Source organism: Carcharodon carcharias, chromosome 1, assembly GCF_017639515.1.
Source record: "Carcharodon carcharias isolate sCarCar2 chromosome 1, sCarCar2.pri, whole genome shotgun sequence".
In the NCBI taxonomy this organism is placed as follows: domain Eukaryota; kingdom Metazoa; phylum Chordata; class Chondrichthyes; order Lamniformes; family Lamnidae; genus Carcharodon; species Carcharodon carcharias.
Window position 1 is genome coordinate 157272617 of NC_054467.1, and position 17100 is coordinate 157289716.

Consider the following 17100-nt stretch of genomic DNA (forward strand, 5'->3'; position numbering starts at 1 on the left):
GTGCACTGCAGTAAGTCACAAAGCTTCCTTCAACAGCACCTTCCAAATCCGCAACCTCTACCACCTAGCAGATGCATAGGAAGCCCACCAGCTGCAACTTCCCCTCCAAGCCACACACCATCCAGACATGGAACAACATCGCCATTCCTTCACAATTGTTGGATCAAAACCCTGGAACTCCCTTCCTAATAGCACTGTAGGTGTACCTGCACTAGATGGACTGCAATAGCTCATGAAGGCTTCTTACGATTAGCTTCTCAAAAGCAGTTAGGAATGGGCAACAAATGCTGGCCTGTCCAGCTATGCTTACTTACCATGAAAGATTATATTTACAAAACTAAAATAACAGCATTCTATGTGAAATGCAACATCTTACCTGCATCTACCCTGTTTATCTAATCTCTCTATATATAGAAATAGGTAAAAAAAAAAGCAATAAAAGTACTGTTTACATTTGGATTTCCGATCCTATTTACATTTTTTTATCCCTTTATTCTTTCATGGGATGTGGACATTGCTAACATGGCCAACATTTGTTGCTCTTCCCTAAGAGTCAGCCACATTGCTGTGGATCTGGAGTCACTGCAGGCCAGACCAGGAAAGGACAGTAGATTTCCTTCCACAAACCAGAGGAGGCTAGCTTTAGATTCCAGATTTATTAATTAAATTCAAATTCCACCAGCTACCACAATAGGATTTGAACCCACACCCTCAGATCATTAGCCTGGGCTACTGGATTACTAGTACAGTAACATTACCACTACGCCACCATCTCCCCCATGAGTTGTGTCACGATTTATGTCTTAGCTCTATGATAATATTTAACATTGACAATGTCTATTTACATATTTAGCATGGAAATCCTGCGTGCAAATTGTTGACTGCAACAATATAATCACAGGTTCTTGCCTGTAGGTGGTGCATGGGCTGATTTTCTAAAGTTTCAATTCTAATTGCCTTACCATCGTTTACATTAAAAAAGCTTATAGATATCAACTAACACTGTTGTCAACTTCATAATATATTTTAAAAGACTTAAATCTGTGCATACTTCCTTTTATCACAATTATTTCCTGTGCCATGATTTAGTCATGCTGTTCTCATCGTTTCACGTGTCAGAGTAATATCTGTGTAATGCTTGCTTATATTGGTTTGTATTTTTTTAAGCTAAGCTTTATATGCTCATCATTATATTTTCCTTTCCATTCTCTCAACAAAAGACAGTGTCTATCACAATTGCAAACATTGTTGCCCATCTCTTCTGAACTAAGTGCAGTAGCGGGCGGGTAAAACATCGTTTTAGCTGGCAACCACGATAATGGTTTTTCACGCTGTATCATCCTAAACCCGCCACATTATTTATGCATTCCTGGGAAACACGCTGGTTCCATGATGGGCAGGCTCCAATTGACCCACCCACCATCACCTCACCGCTTCATTACGCCAGGCACCATATTTAAAGTCCAGCGCATGCATCTCAGTGCTCCCAGCCCACAACTGCTGCAGGGAAAATGTTCACAAAGGCAAAAAGACTGCAGCCCCCAGCTTTAATGATGCATCACTGGAACCCCTTTTGAATGCTGTGGAGGCTCACCACAATGTCCTCTACCCCTGCTCTGGCCACAGGATGGGCAGTAGCATCACCAATCAGGCTTGGGACGCAGTGGTCAGCACCGATGCCCTGCAAAAGAGGACTGCCACCCGGTGCCACAACTGGATGAATGGTCTCATCCATTCTGCCAGGTTAACTCACTCCTCTCATCATTCTCAACTCACACAGCCACAAACCCATCACATCCACAGGGATCTCAAACCTCAAGGGACAACACCACTAACTCTCACACACGCGCTCACATCTCCAACAGGCTCATAACCCCTCGAACCTGCGTCCTCATTCTGCCCACGGGGCTGCTCACCAAATATTCCACGCAATGCCATGTGTCCTGCTCACACTCTCTCCATCTGTTTCCATGCAGGAGAAGCTGGCTCACATCAGCAGTGAGAGGTCCCAGACCAGGGGTGGAGTAGCCCACATTAGACCCCTCATTCACTTTGAGGAGTGTGCCATCATGCTGACTGCTGAGGACATGGACCCTCCCTGTGGCAACAGTGTGGTCGGTGATGAATACTCACATGAGAATCCTGCACCACATCATCCCTCTCTCAATGCAACTATGAGTGCTCTGTCTCCTGCTTTTGACTCTGCTGTCATGCAATAATTATCTCTACTTAGGTTCACAGGGAGCTCTGCCAAGCGACTGACACCCTCAGTCAGCCAGTCCCTCAGCTCCATCCATGTCCTCACCTCCAGCCAAGAAGACACCTCCTCCTGTGAAGTGGTGGGAATTAGCAGCCCAGAAGACCCATCCCTGCAGAGGGAGCAGCAGGTCCACAAGTGATTATGGAAGAAGAAGTGTGTGTGTAGCAGGGACTTTCGGAGCTTCATGCAAGTACACACGCAGATCCTTCACATTTCACACTTACCTTAATGTCCTGTGTATTTTCAGTGCTGCCTGCTGGGGTTCACTTTCAGTTGTCCATCTGATCTGACCTGCATCTCCACCCACCCACTGATCACACTCCCATGCTGCACCTGATCTCACCCACTACAAATCATTTCACTTTCGATTTGGGCAGCATGGTGCCAATTTGGTTTTACTTTCACTTCCCCGCCCTTTACCGCCCAGAGTCACCCATTTCCTCTCCCCCATCACAGTTGACCACCCCAGCATCACCTTCCACTTCCCCTCCATTACCTACCGGCTCCAACCCTTTTCCTTCGGGGGTGTCCAGACACCCATACACGTTCCCTTCCTTCCTGAAAATCCCACCCACATCCACATTAGCCTCCTTCCCAATCCCAGGGTTCATGCCTTTTTGTTCATTCTTTTATGGGATGTGGGCATTGAGGGCATTTAAGAGTGAATCTGGAGTCACATATGGGCCAGACCAGGTAAGGACAGTAGATTTCCTTCCCTAAAGGGCATTAGTGAACCAGATGGGTTTTCACAACAACTGACAATGGTTTCATTGTTAAACTTTTAATTCCAGATGTTTATTAAATTCAAATACCACCATCCCCAGAACATTATCCTGTCTCTGGGTTACCAGTCCAGTGACAATAGTACTACTCTACCGCTTCCCCTGAGTCCCCACCAATAGGACACCCTCCCTTCTCCTGCCTCCAGGTACCCACCAACCACTGTCCCTTCTATCACCACTGTTGAACCCTCACCCTACCACCTCACACTGCCCTCAGTCATTCTCACCCTTCCTCCATACTACACTCACCCTCGGTTTGCTCCCCAGGAGACAGACATGGACCCATCCGACCCTCCCCGTGCATGTTCACCTGCACATCCCCACCTCCGCACCCCTTCCCCCCTAGGTACCCCGTCGATCCCCCACAACTAGTCCCCCCCCACCGGACTCCCCACCCACCACCCCGACTTATTCCTTCACCCTCCCTGATTCCTTTCTCTAACCATACCTCTTCTGCCACCCTTAGCCCCTCACCCCTCCTGACTCCTTCCTTCAGCCTCGCTTCAGCCTCCAGCCTTACTCCTACCACCTTCCTAATTCTTTCCTCTGTTCTTACTTCTTCCTCAACTCTTACACCCTCCCCTTTCCACACCCCTTCATCTCCCCGGACACCCTCCCCTATCTGCACTCTTTCTCTTACATCTTCCACCCCCCCTTACACCCACTTCCCCAGTTCCAGTCTTCTCTCATGTTACCCCCTCCTCCACTCGTTCTCCCCCAACTTCCAACTTCTCTCCCTGACACCTTCATTCCCCCCTCCCAACCTCACCACCAATCCCCTCCTCCAACACCCCTTCCTCTCCCAGCCGATCCTAGCCCTTCATCTCCCACCCCCTTGACCACCACCCATTGCGAGCATCAATGGTGACTATCCAACCTCCATGCACTGCTTCAGAGCAGAGCCATGTCCATGAGAATCCACCCAGCATGCCATGGACATTGGTGTGCCATTGGTGTCGGGCTCCGGCATCTTCTACTCCTCGGATGTCTGTAATATGAGCAAAGCCCTGGTGGGTAAGTCCTGACTTCTGCACATCACAGTTGTCAAGGCATGTTCTACACTGGCATGCTTTCCCGCTGACATGGAGGAATGATCCAGTGGTGTGGAATGATTCTGGTGGGCAGGCCTAATAATGATATGCTGATGCATACAATAAGGTTCTCGACATTCAGTTGTGGGAAACGTGGCCCACCATCGGCAGGCTGAGCAGACAATTACGAACTGGTTTCACGCTGTCATTAAACCAATCACACCGTGTTGTCCGCTCACACCACCGAACATGTCCGACACTGGTGGGCAGGGAAAATCCCACCGAAGTCCTTCCTTCACCCTCCCTCTATGCCAACATGTCTTATTTGTCTTGTCTTCTGTTGTCTGCCCTCCTGGCTTAGAGCCACACTATGAAATTTTTGTCTGGCATTGAGACCTGCATAAAACCCAACTTCCTTTAGATGCATGTTGAAAAACAGGGGAACGTTTCGCTCCTGAACCATTTCACTCCTGTTTCACTCCCATTAACAGTTTTGAGCCTCTGGTCGCGGTGACGTTGGGAGTTCCGCCTGATGTCATCCCGCGTCATTTTACGTGTTGGCAAGCGGGCCCCGCCCCTGCTCACCAATGGTAAAATCCATCCTATGTTTCTGTGAATTAATGACACCTTGGGAGTTGTGATGACACATTTATACTCTATCAATCTACTTTATTAGTTTTATTTCAACAGCAGGGCAAGAGCCAGAATAATTGGTACCCTGGGAATTGCCATGACTCCTACATCCTGAGTCGTTCCCAGGTACCTGAGATTGTTGAGGGGTCATTATGTCTGCTTCAAATCATTCTATGTGGACAATAGAAGTATTGATCAGATGGTCACATTATCAAAATCAACCACAGATAGCCAATCTTATTATCCCAAGAACTAAGAAGAAATGAGTCAGTCCTCAAAAAACACAGTTATAAACAGGAACAGCAGCAAATTCAGCAACGTCTATGCTTTAAGACTGGAGACTGCAAAACCGTAAGGTATCAAGCTTGTTCCTTTTCAAGTCCACCAGTACAGAAAACCAACCTCCTAGTAAAAAGACTGTAAACAACTAACTTTGCAACCTTCTGGAAATCTACCTCTTTGAGGGAATCTTGCAGTGATTTTGATATTCAGCTTTTATTATTGAATTCACCTAACTACACTTCAAGAGTAGAAAAGTACTTCTTCTAGACCAGAGCTGCACCGAGATAAAGCAATCACGTGATTTACGAACTACTCCTTTGCAAATTTCCAAAGTGCACTTTCCCCTTTAACTATATTTTCCTGAGTGAGTGTGCGTGTGCGCGTAAGATGAAAGAGTGAAATAGAGTTAGATTTTCGGTGTGAACGGGGGAATAAAAATCCTCAATTTAAATTCACGAAAGCTTGCTGCTTGTTATTTAAATTAACCGCACACTCCAGGGTTAAGAGACACACACATCTTCCTTTTCAAAAAATATACTAATTACATAAAGTAAGAGACAAGAACAGGGGTTTCAGTTCTCACTGAACATGATTTATTTTTGTGCTTGTGTATGTACACTTATACGCATATACACACAATTTTTTATCCGTAACATTAGGGACTAAAAAGGAGATATTTTTGTGGAAGTAGAGGGCATGGCTAAGGTACTAAATGATTATTAGCTTCACTGGCAGCATCCTCTTCTCTAATGTACAAGTAAAGAAGGAAATAGTAGCAATGTTAAATAGGAAAAAAATAGATAAGATGAGGTACTTAAAGGAAAAAAGTGATCCAGTCCAAATAAGATGCACTCCAGATTGCCAAAGAAAGTCAGGATGGATATTATGGAGACTCTGGTTTCAATCTTCAAATCCTCCTTGGATATGGATGTGATGCCAGAGGACTAGATATTGTACCCATTTTAAAAAAGGGGAGAAGGATAAACCTGACTATTATTGATCAGGTATTGTAAGTAGCAAAACTTTTAGACACAATGATCAGTGGTAAAATTAATTGACATTTGGAAAGGTATGGGCTAATAAATGAAAGTAGGCATGAATTTGTTAAAGGCAGGCCATTTTTGACTAAGTTGATTGAGCTCTTTGATAAGTAATGAAGAGGTTTGTGTGATTGAAGTATATAAGCACTTTCAAAAGCCATTTGACAAATAACAGACTTGCAAAATTAAATGACAATACAATGCATAAATATATATTTTTATAAATTTGTGCATATATGTGTATAAATATACATACACAAGCACAAAAATAAATAATATACTCTTCCTGTTCAGAAACTGAACTGGACTAGCCATATAAATACTGTTGCTACAAGAGCAGGTCAGAGGCAAGGAATTCTGTGTCGAGTAACTCACCTCCTGACTCCCCAAAGCCTGTCCACCATCTGCAAGGCACAAATCAAGAGTTTGATGGAATGCTCCCCACTTGCCTGGATGAGTGCAGCTCCCACTACACCCAAGACATTCAACACAATCCAGGACAAAGCAGCCTGCTTGATTGGCACCACGTCCACAAACATTCACTACATCCACCACCAATGCACAGTGTGTACCATCTACAAGAGGCACTGCAGAAATTCACCAAGGCTCCTTCAACAGCATCTTCCAAGCCTATGACTACTACCATCTAGAAGGACAAGGGCTGCAGAAAGATGGGAATACCACCTGGAAGTTCTCCTCCAAGTCACTCACCATTCTGACTTGGAAATATATTGCTGTTCCTTCACTGTCACTGGGTCAAAATCCTTGAACTCCCTCCTAACAGCACTGTGGGTGTACCTACACCACATGGACTGCAGCGGTTCAAGAAGGCAGCTCATCAGCACCTTCTCAAGAGCAACTAGGAATGGCAATAAATGCTGGCCCAGCCAGCTAAGCCCATATCCCATCAAAGAATAAAAAAAATCTGCTGTTTCTAAAAGGGATAAATTACTTTACTCAGATGGCCAGCCAAGTCTGTGCAAGTAGTCAGCTTTTTGAGTAATCAGTATTCAGAAATTAGACTATTCAGGTTTAGTCTTCCATTTACTATGAAGGATGTTGAACAAACAACAGAAAGGCACAGATAAATTACAATTCTAAATTGAGAATTTGTGAATTATCAACAATGTCCTGGAGTTATTTGCAAAGGTCCTTTTATAGAATATGTAAAGCAGTTCATTTCTAAGAACTGCTGTATTATTACATTTCGTAATAGAAATAGGATTCCCATTGAGTAGTAACGCCACTCTTTCAAATTAAACTGACTTGTGCATACAGTTGACTTGCTTCAGAGCTCCTTGGATTGCCATGCACATCACTGGGGTTTATGGTAATGATCTTCCCAGCACGAGAGGATCAGGATGAACAGTGGTCTTATTTATGGTGATCATTGCTAATAATATCATTCAGAAAATTCCAGACCAATATGTATTACCTTGTAAAACAAAAACAGAATTACCTGGAAAAACTCAGCAGGTCTGGCAGCATCGGCGGAGAAGAAAAGAGTTGACGTTTCGAGTCCTCATGACCCTTCGACAGAACTTGAGTTCGAGTCCAAGAAAGAGTTGAAATATAAGCTGGTTTAAGGTGTGTGGGGGGGGGGGGGGGGGCAGAGAGGGAGAGAGAGAGAGAGAGAGAGAAGTGGAGTGGGGCTGTGGTTGTAGGGACAAACAAGCAGTGATAGAAGCAGATCATCAAAAGATGTCAACAACAATAGAACAAAAGAACACATAGGTGTTAAAGTTGGTGATATTATCTAAACGAATGTGCTAATTAAGAATGGATGGTAGGGCACTCAAGGTATAGCTCTAGTGGGGGTGGAGGGAGCATAAAAGATTTTAAAATATTTAAAAATAATGGAAATAGGTGGGAAAAGAAAAATCTATATAATTTATTGGAAAAAAAAGGAAGGGGGAAACAGAAAGGGGGTGGGGATGGAGGAGGGAGCTCAAGACCTAAAGTTGTTGAATTCGGTATTCAGTCTGGAAGGTTGTAAAGTGCCTAGTCGGAAGATGAGGTGTTGTTCCTCCAGTTTGCGTTGGGCTTCACTGGAACAATGCAGCAAGCCAAGGACAGACATGTGGGCAAGAGAGCAGGGTGGAGTGTTAAAATGGCAAGCGACAGGGAGGTTTGGGTCATTCTTGCGGACAGACCGCAGGTGTTCTGCAAAGCGGTCGCCCAGTTTACGTTTGGTCTCTCCAATATAGAGGAGACCACATTGGGAGCAACGAATGCAGTAGACTAAGTTGGGGGAAATGCAAGTGAAATGCTGCTTCACTTGAAAGGAGTGTTTGGGCCCTTGGACGGTGAAGAGAGAGGAAGTGAAGGGGCAGGTGTTGCATCTTTTGCGTGGGCATGGGGTGGTGCCACAGGAGGGGGTTGAGGAGTAAGGGGTGATGGAGGAGTGGACCAGGGTGTCCCGGAGGGAGCGATCCCTACGAAATGCCGATAGGGGGGGTGAAGGGAAGATGTGTTTGGTGGTGGCATCATGCTGGAGTTGGCGGAAATGGCGGAGGATGATCCTTTGAATGCGGAGGCTGGTGGGGTGATAAGTGAGGACAAGGGGGACCCTATCATGTTTCTGGGAGGGAGGAGAAGGCGTGAGGGCGGATTCGCAGGAGATGGGCCGGACATGGTTGAGGGCCCTGTCAACGACCGTGGGTGCAAAACCTTGGTTAAGGAAGAAGAAGGACATGTCAGAGGAACTGTTTTTGAAGGTAGCATCATCGGAACAGATGCGACGGGGGCGAAGGAACTGAGAGAATGGGATGGAGTCCTTACAGGAAGCAGGGTGTGAGGAGCTGTAGTCGAGGTAGCTGTGGGAGTCGATAGGTTTGTAATGGATATTGGTGGACAGTCTATCACCAGAGATTGAGACAGAGAGGTCAAGGAAGGGAAGGGAAGTGTCAGAGATGGACCACATGAAAATGATGGAGGGGTGGAGATTGGAAGCAAAATTAATAAATTTTTCCAAGTCCCGACGAGAGCATGAAGCAGCACCGAAGTAATCATCGATGTACCGGAGAAAAACTTGTGGAAGGGGGCCGGAGTAGGACTGGAACAAGGAATGTTCCACATACCTCATAAAGAGACAGGCATAGCTGGGGCCCATGCGGGTACCCATAGCCACACCTTTTATTTGGAGGAAGTGAGAGGAGTTGAAGGAGAAATTGTTCAGCGTGAGAATTTGTGAATTATCAACAATGTCCTGGAGTTATTTGCAAAGGTCCTTTTATAGAATATGTAAAGCAGTTCATTTCTAAGAACTGCTGTATTATTACATTTCGTAATAGAAATAGGATTCCCATTGAGTAGTAACGCCACTCTTTCAAATTAAACTGACTTGTGCATACAGTTGACTTGCTTCAGAGCTCCTTGGATTGCCATGCACATCACTGGGGTTTATGGTAATGATCTTCCCAGCACGAGAGGATCAGGATGAACAGTGGTCTTATTTATGGTGATCATTGCTAATAATATCATTCAGAAAATTCCAGACCAATATGTATTACCTTGTAAAACAAAAACAGAATTACCTGGAAAAACTCAGCAGGTCTGGCAGCATCGGCGGAGAAGAAAAGAGTTGACGTTTCGAGTCCTCATGACCCTTCGACAGAACTTGAGTTCGAGTCCAAGAAAGAGTTGAAATATAAGCTGGTTTAAGGTGTGTGGGGGGGGGGGGGGGGGGGGGGCAGAGAGGGAGAGAGAGAGAGAGAGAGAGAGAAGAGGAGTGGGGCTGTGGTTGTAGGGACAAACAAGCAGTGATAGAAGCAGATCATCAAAAGATGTCAACAACAATAGAACAAAAGAACACATAGGTGTTAAAGTTGGTGATATTATCTAAACGAATGTGCTAATTAAGAATGGATGGTAGGGCACTCAAGGTATAGCTCTAGTGGGGGTGGAGGGAGCATAAAAGATTTTAAAATATTTAAAAATAATGGAAATAGGTGGGAAAAGAAAAATCTATATAATTTATTGGAAAAAAAAGGAAGGGGGAAACAGAGAGAACAAGTTCAGCCAGACGGAGGAGAGTAGTGGTGGATGGGGATTGTTCTGGCCTCTGTTCAAGGAAGAAGCTAAGGGCCCTCAGACCATTCTGGTGGGGGATGGAGGTATAGAGGGATTGGACGTCCATGGTGAAAAGGAAGCGGTTGGGGCCAGGGAACTGGAAATTGTTGATGTGACGTAAGGTGTCAGAGGAATCACGGATGTAGGTGGGAAGGGACTGGACAAGGGGAGAGAGAAGGGAGTCAAGATAACGAGAAATGAGTTCTGTGGGGCAGGAGCAAGCTGAGACGATCGGTCTACCGGGGCAGTTCTGTTTGTGGGTTTTGGGTAGGAGATTACCTTGTGTTAAGTGTTGTTTATGTTGATGGCTACTTCACATATTGTGGATAGATCAAACTAATATTTTGCCCTGTGTGTGCACATTGTAATTTTGGGAGATCTTGTCGGAGGTGTATTTACTTCTGAGTCTTCACTTAGAGCTGGCGAGTCTGGTGAGTGAGGGAATTTAGGGGTTAATTTCTGCTTGAAATACAGTTTATTCTTTAATTTAGCAAGAAACTGAAAATTACTCCTTAAGCTAAGAGAAGTTAAGTTTATTCCAGCATTAAAACAGGGGTATGCAAGCTAACTGAGAGCAGCTGCAATTGTTAGTTAGGTAACTATCTTAAAATTGTTTTCAGAAGCTTGAATCAGTTGTTTTTTAGAAAGTATAAAAACAGGCCTTCCTCAATGCTGTTTCATCTTCACTAAATGCTGCTCTGAGTACACAGAATGTAAAGTGGCAGTCTGGTGAATGAGGGAGTTTGGTGAGGGAGGTGTTCCATTCTTTTTCTACCTTATATCCCCCTCCAGTAGTTGGTTCTTACTTTGGTACAGGGGAAGAAGCTGATTGATGAGTGATTGGTAAGTTATTCTACTTATTCTAATTGTAATAAATACTTTTAAAAGTTATGGTATGGCAGGTCAGCATGGCCCAGTGAAATGTACATCCTGCAGTATGTGGGAAATCATGGATGCACCATGTGTCCTAGACAAACACATTGCAGGAAGTGTCATTGGCTACAGAAGCTTGAAATATGGGTTTTGGAATTGAGTGGCAGCTGGAGTCACTGTGGTATATCCATGAGGCATTAAACTATGAGAATAACATGTTTAGGAAGGTTAGGAGCATGCAGGCAGAGAGGAAATGGGTGACCACCAGGCAGTCTAAGAGAACCAGGCATGTAATGCAGGAATCCCCTGAGTCAAACTTGCTTTCCAATCAATTTTCCATTTTGGATATTCGTGAGGGTGATCACCCCTGAGGAAAGTGCAGCCAGGGCAAGGTCTGTGAAACCACGCATTGCTCAGCTGACAGGAGAAGAGGAAGAAGAGTGGAAGAGCAATAGTGATAGGGGAATCAATAGTCAGGGGGTCAGAGAGGAATTTCTACGGCAGTAAAGGTGACTCCAGGATGATGTGTTGCCTCCCTGATGTCAGGGTCAAGGGAGTCAAGGAGTGGCTGCAGGGCATCCTTCTGGGGTAGGGTCAACAGCCAGAGGTCATGGTCCACATTGGTAGCGATGACATTGGTAGGAAGGGGGATGAGGTCCTGAAAACAGATTTTAAGGAATTAGGAAGGATTTTAAAATCAGGGCCTCAAGGGCAGTAATCCAAGGATTAGCAAGTTAATGGCACTCTACCTGAATTTCGCTTGCTATTTTTCTACTTCCTGTTAGCAGCTTTACTTCCTTCCAATTTCAGCTACCTCTCAGGTTCCCATCCCCTGGACAAGCTAGTTTAAACCATCCCCAACAGCATTAGCAAATCTCCCTGCAAGTGAAATTAGAAGGTAGGCAAAACAAAGGCGAAGATCAACTAGGCTTAGGATGTGGAATAATGAACATTATTGAAAATATGAACTCAGCTGTCTCAAAACAAAAACCTATACTGCCCGTATAACAGCATCCAACTGGCTCCTGAATGACTATGGTTTCTGTGTCTGCTGTCCTACACAGAAGTCTATCCAAGCATTGTTTACTCTGTGTGATTATTTTTTTTCTGTCAGCAGTACTAAACTTTTCTTTCACCAGATTGTGATCAAAGTCATTTTTTTCCTACAGTTGTAACCTTCAAGTAATGTACTGTACTAGTTTTGTAAAAATATTATATACATTTTTTTAATATTATATAAACTTCATTAAGTTTCTCTCGCAGTCATCTCTTTCAAGGCTGGAGTTCCAAGGGTCTAAATTTCCTGGAACAGAGCGGCTGGCGGACTGAAGCAAATTTATCCGCGGTGGCAGCAGAATAAATCAGGTGAGGTGCTGGCATCAATCTTAAGCTCTGTAATTCCACATAAATGTGTTCAATCAGAACATTACAAAGAAAAAACATGGCTGAAGATCATTTACACTGCATTTTCACATAAATTGCACATGACGCACATCTCAGACAGGAAAGCGTGGCACAGGTAGTTCCCATTAGAAATAGATTGGAGCCTCATTTCAATAAGGTAATGCATTGGATGTGATGCTGTTTCCTAGGGGTTATGCTGGTAGTGCATTGTTTCATGTAAAACAGACATCCATAGTTGCTAGGCTGCATGTATGTCAACGCACAATGTGTGGTGAATAAGGCTGGTAAGTTACAAGCACAAGTTACATTGTGGGATAAAGATATAGTGACAATAACAGAAACATGTTTAAAAATGGTGAGGACTGGGAGCTTAATGTGCATGGATACAAAGCGTTCAGAACAGACAGGGAAGGGAAAGGGGAAGGTGGAGTGACAGTACTGATTAAGGGGAGGCATTGTAGTGTTGGAAAGAGATGCCCTTGAGGGTTAAGGTAAGAATCTATTTGATTAAGAGTTGAGAAGCAAAATGGGTCTGATCATGTTATTGGGGATATTCTATAAACTTCCAAATAGTGAGACGGGGAGATAGAAGAACAAATCTGCAGGGAGATCACAGAAATATGCAAGATCTATTGAGAAGTGACATTGAGGATATTTAATTACCCAAATATTGATTGGTATAGTGCTAAATTAAAGGGTAAGGAGGAGTAGGAATTTCTGAAATGTGTTCAGGGAACTTTCTAGGTCAAAATAGGCAGGAGGTAGTTCTGGATCTGGTGCTGGGGAATGCAATGGGTTAAGTGGACCAAGTGTCTGTGGGAGAACACTTGGGTAAGGGTGATCATTATATCACAAAGTTTTGATTAGTAATGGAGAAGAGCAAGGAACCCTTTAAAATAGATCCTCTACATTGGAAAAGAGTTAAATTCAATGGGATGAGAGGAGATCTAGTCAGAGTAAAATAGAACCAAAGACTGAGAGGAAAACTGAACAATGGGTGACCTTTAAGGAAAAAATATTTCAGGTGCAGTCTATGTGTATTCTAATAAAAGGGAAATGTAGGTAAACCAAAATTAGGACTCCTTGGATGATGAGGGTGATTGAAAATATGATGAAATGAGAAAAAAGGGTATATGATGCATGTCAGATGAATTCTTCCATGCGAGAGCAGACCAAAATACAATGGGAGTTTATGGGAGGGGGGTGGATGTGGGGTCCCCAACACTCATAGCATAAAAGTCGGGGGAACGCCCACTTTGCTGGCTCATCCTGCAACCATTTTATGGGCCTTCGGGTCATTAATTGATTTGAAGAGGATGTCCCACCCCTGAGAGCTGCAGGTTAATCAGATGGCTGGTCACTCTCTGACCCTAGCAGCGCCATCGGGAGCAGTGACCACTGCTGGGACTCAGTGCCAAAATGGCAATTGCAGTAGAGCTCAATGTAAAGGTAAGTTTGCGTGGGGATGGGAGGTGGGGGGGACAGGGGGTGTGGGGTGGGCAGATATCGCTGGGGCCAGGTTGGGAGCCCCAGCACAAGGAATGAGGTGGGTGGGGGCCTGAGATGGAAAACACAATGGGGGAGGAAAATGCTTGGGTGGGAAGACATTGGGGTGGACCTCCAATGGGCATAGGGGACACAGAAAGGAGGTACCCTTACCATTTGACTGGCCTCCAGCCCAAACAGTGAACATTGTCAAGCCATATACTTGCATGGGCCTCTCCTGCTGCATGTTAAATCTCAATGGCAGTGGGAGAAGGAAGTAACAACTGGCAAAGAGACAACATGAGAATAAAATAGCTGCTAATATAAAAGGGAACCCCAAAATCTTCTATCATCATGTAAATAGCAAATGGATAGTAAGAGACGGGGTGGGGCCTATTAGGACCAGAGAGGACTATATGTTGTTAGAGACACAGGGCAAGGCTCAAATGCTTAATGAGTACATTGTATCTGTGTTTACTAAAGAGGATGATGACAAAATATTGGTAGAAGCAGAGATAGTAGAGGTAATGGATGAGGTAAAAAGTGAAATATCCCCCCATGCTGGATCATCTGGGTGATGTGTTTCACAACTATATATAAGCGACGTGCACCAGGTGAGCTGCACTTCACTCGGGACTTCGAGGTTTGTTTGCCTACCTTGCTTCGGACAGCACTCGCAGTCATCAGCACCAGGCTTCGCAGACAGCACCACATCACTTTTAGGGGGGGTCACGGGCAGGTCTCTGCTTACCAGAGCAGCTGTAAGGCAAGGGTGGCTTTTCAGTAGCTACAGGGCTAGGGCTTGCTTGGGGAAGAGGGAGAAGTGGCCTCCGGCAATGCAAAAGGCTGCAGGGCAAGAGCTGCACTGGGGAAGGGGGGTTATCCCAGGGTGTGTGTGGGGGCATGTGTTGGCCTGTACAAATGGCCTCAGATGGTGAGGGCTGAGGAGGCCTTCTCCAGACGAGATGAGGCCAGATAGTGATGTGAGGCTGTGTGTGTCAGAGTGAGTGGTGATGCCCTTTGAGCTGGCATTAAGTGAGGTACCAGTGAATGTGTGATGGCCTTGCGAGTGTGTGTTTAGATTTATGATATTGTTGCCTTACTCTGGCAGCACGGATGAGATCATTCATCTGTTTTCTGCACTGGATGGCTGACATCTTGTGTGCAGCTTTGGCACTGACCACCTCTGCCACAGCCTCCCAAGCTGGAGTGGTGAGACTGATTGGCCACCTGCAGCCCCAGTGGGGGTAGAAGACATCACAGTGGGTCACCGCGGCATCCAGGGGTTTGTCACTGAATCGGTGGACTGCACTCTTGGCTTTTGGGACCACATCTTCGCTGGTGCCCTCCTGGGCTGCAAGCATTGAGAAGTGTGCATGTGGCTACAGTTTAAATACGTGTGAAGAAGCAGCGAGGTAACGGCCGGGTGGGAAAATCGAAGACTGCCCATCAGTGAGACGATGTGCTTCCTGTGGCTGCATAATTAATGAAGCAGGAATGGGACGATATGGCGCAAAAACCCATCATTGTGGCCGGTGAGTAAAATTGACTTTTCTCCCTCCTGCTCCCACATTTTGTGCAAATCTGGGACGGTTCTGCCCTTGGAGGAGTCTGGGTTAATTAAGAAGAGCAACACAGTTTTGAAAAAGACAGATTATGCTTGAATAATCCATTTCAACTTTTTGATGAAGTAACAGGGAAGGATAATGAAGAGAATGCAATGGAAGTTGCCTGTATGGATTTTAAGAAAGCATTGGACTAAATACCATGTAAAAAGCTGGTTTTCAAAATTGAGGTTCATGGAGTAGGAGGGCCCGCGTCCAGTTGGACTGAATATTGACCTTGAGTGTGACAGTCAGTTGCTGGATGGAAGCAATTACAGATACAATATAGAGAAGGGAAAGAAGATCTTTGTACAGAAGTGTGTGCAGTGTCACACTGTTGAACATGAAGGCAAACACAAGACTGGGCCAAAACTGTCTGGTTTATTTGAATACAAGACTGTCCAGGCTGAATGATTTTCTCACACTGAAGCAAACAAAAACAAAGGTATTACCTGGGATGTGGACACACTCAGTATTTACCTGGAGGATCCGAAGAAATAAATTCCAGGAACAAAAATGACCTTTGCAGGTTTCAAGAAGAAGAATGAGTGTGAAGACTTGATAGTTTATCTCAAAACTGCTGCAGCCAAATAACTCAAGGGCAGAAAACAGAGAGTTATGGTAAATTGTTGTTTTTCAGGCTGGAGAATGATGTGGTTTTCCCCAAGGGCCAGTGGTAGGACCATTTTTTTTTCTGTTTAGATACATATATTTACATAAATGATTTGAAAATTGGAATACAAAGTAAAATTGCAAAATTTGCTGATGGTATCAAACTTGGAGGTGTGGAAAACAGTGAGAATGTTACCAATCGACTGTAACAGGTCATTGATAGGCTAGAGCAATGGGTAGACAAGTGGCAGAAGGCATTTAACACTGGGTTATGTGAGGTGATGCATTTTGGCAGAAGGGATACTAAGAGGCAATATAAGACAAAAGTTGGGAAGTTATGCTGAATCTTTATAAAGCTATAATAAAAACAGAAAATGCTGGAAGATCAGGCAGTATCTGTGGAGAGAAATAGAGTTAATGTTTCAAATCAAAAATGACCTTTTATAAAGCTTTGGTTAGGCTATAGGAAGAATGTGAGGGTCCTTGAGGGGCTGAAGAGATGATTTGCAAGAATGGTTTGAGGAATGAGGATTTTAACTATAAGGTTAGGTTGGAGAAGATGGGATTGCTCTTGTTGGGACAAAGGAGATTGAGGAGAGATTTGATAAAGGTGTACAAGATCCTGATAGGATTTAGATAAGGTAGACAAGGAAAAACTGTTCCCATTAGTTGATGGCACAAGGACTTGGGGATAGAGATTTAAAGTTTTCAGCAAGAAACGTAGCTGCCCAGGTTATACAGTCAAAATAAATGGAGAGGGCACTGCACTCTTGATGACAAATGGAGAAGACACCTTATCCTTCCTTTTACCTGTGAGGGAACCAACATGGGAGGTAGCAAGTTATGTGTTATTCTGATGGTGCAAAGGGTCTTATTATTATTAATTAGCTACTGCCCGCCTCAAGCTGGACGGCCCTCAGCCAATAAGGAACTGACCCGCCAACATCAGCCGTCCTCTATGGGAGCATGAGGCATGGGGATCCTATCCTGACAAGCAGAAGGTAAAGGGGTACCCAAGAAACA

General features: G+C 44.6%; 1 pseudogene; it reads left to right on the top strand.

Moving 5' to 3' along the window:
• Window positions 1–3974: 3974 nt before the first annotated feature.
• LOC121275591 lies at window positions 3975–16059 on the top strand (annotated as a pseudogene).
• Window positions 16060–17100: the final 1041 nt, after the last annotated feature.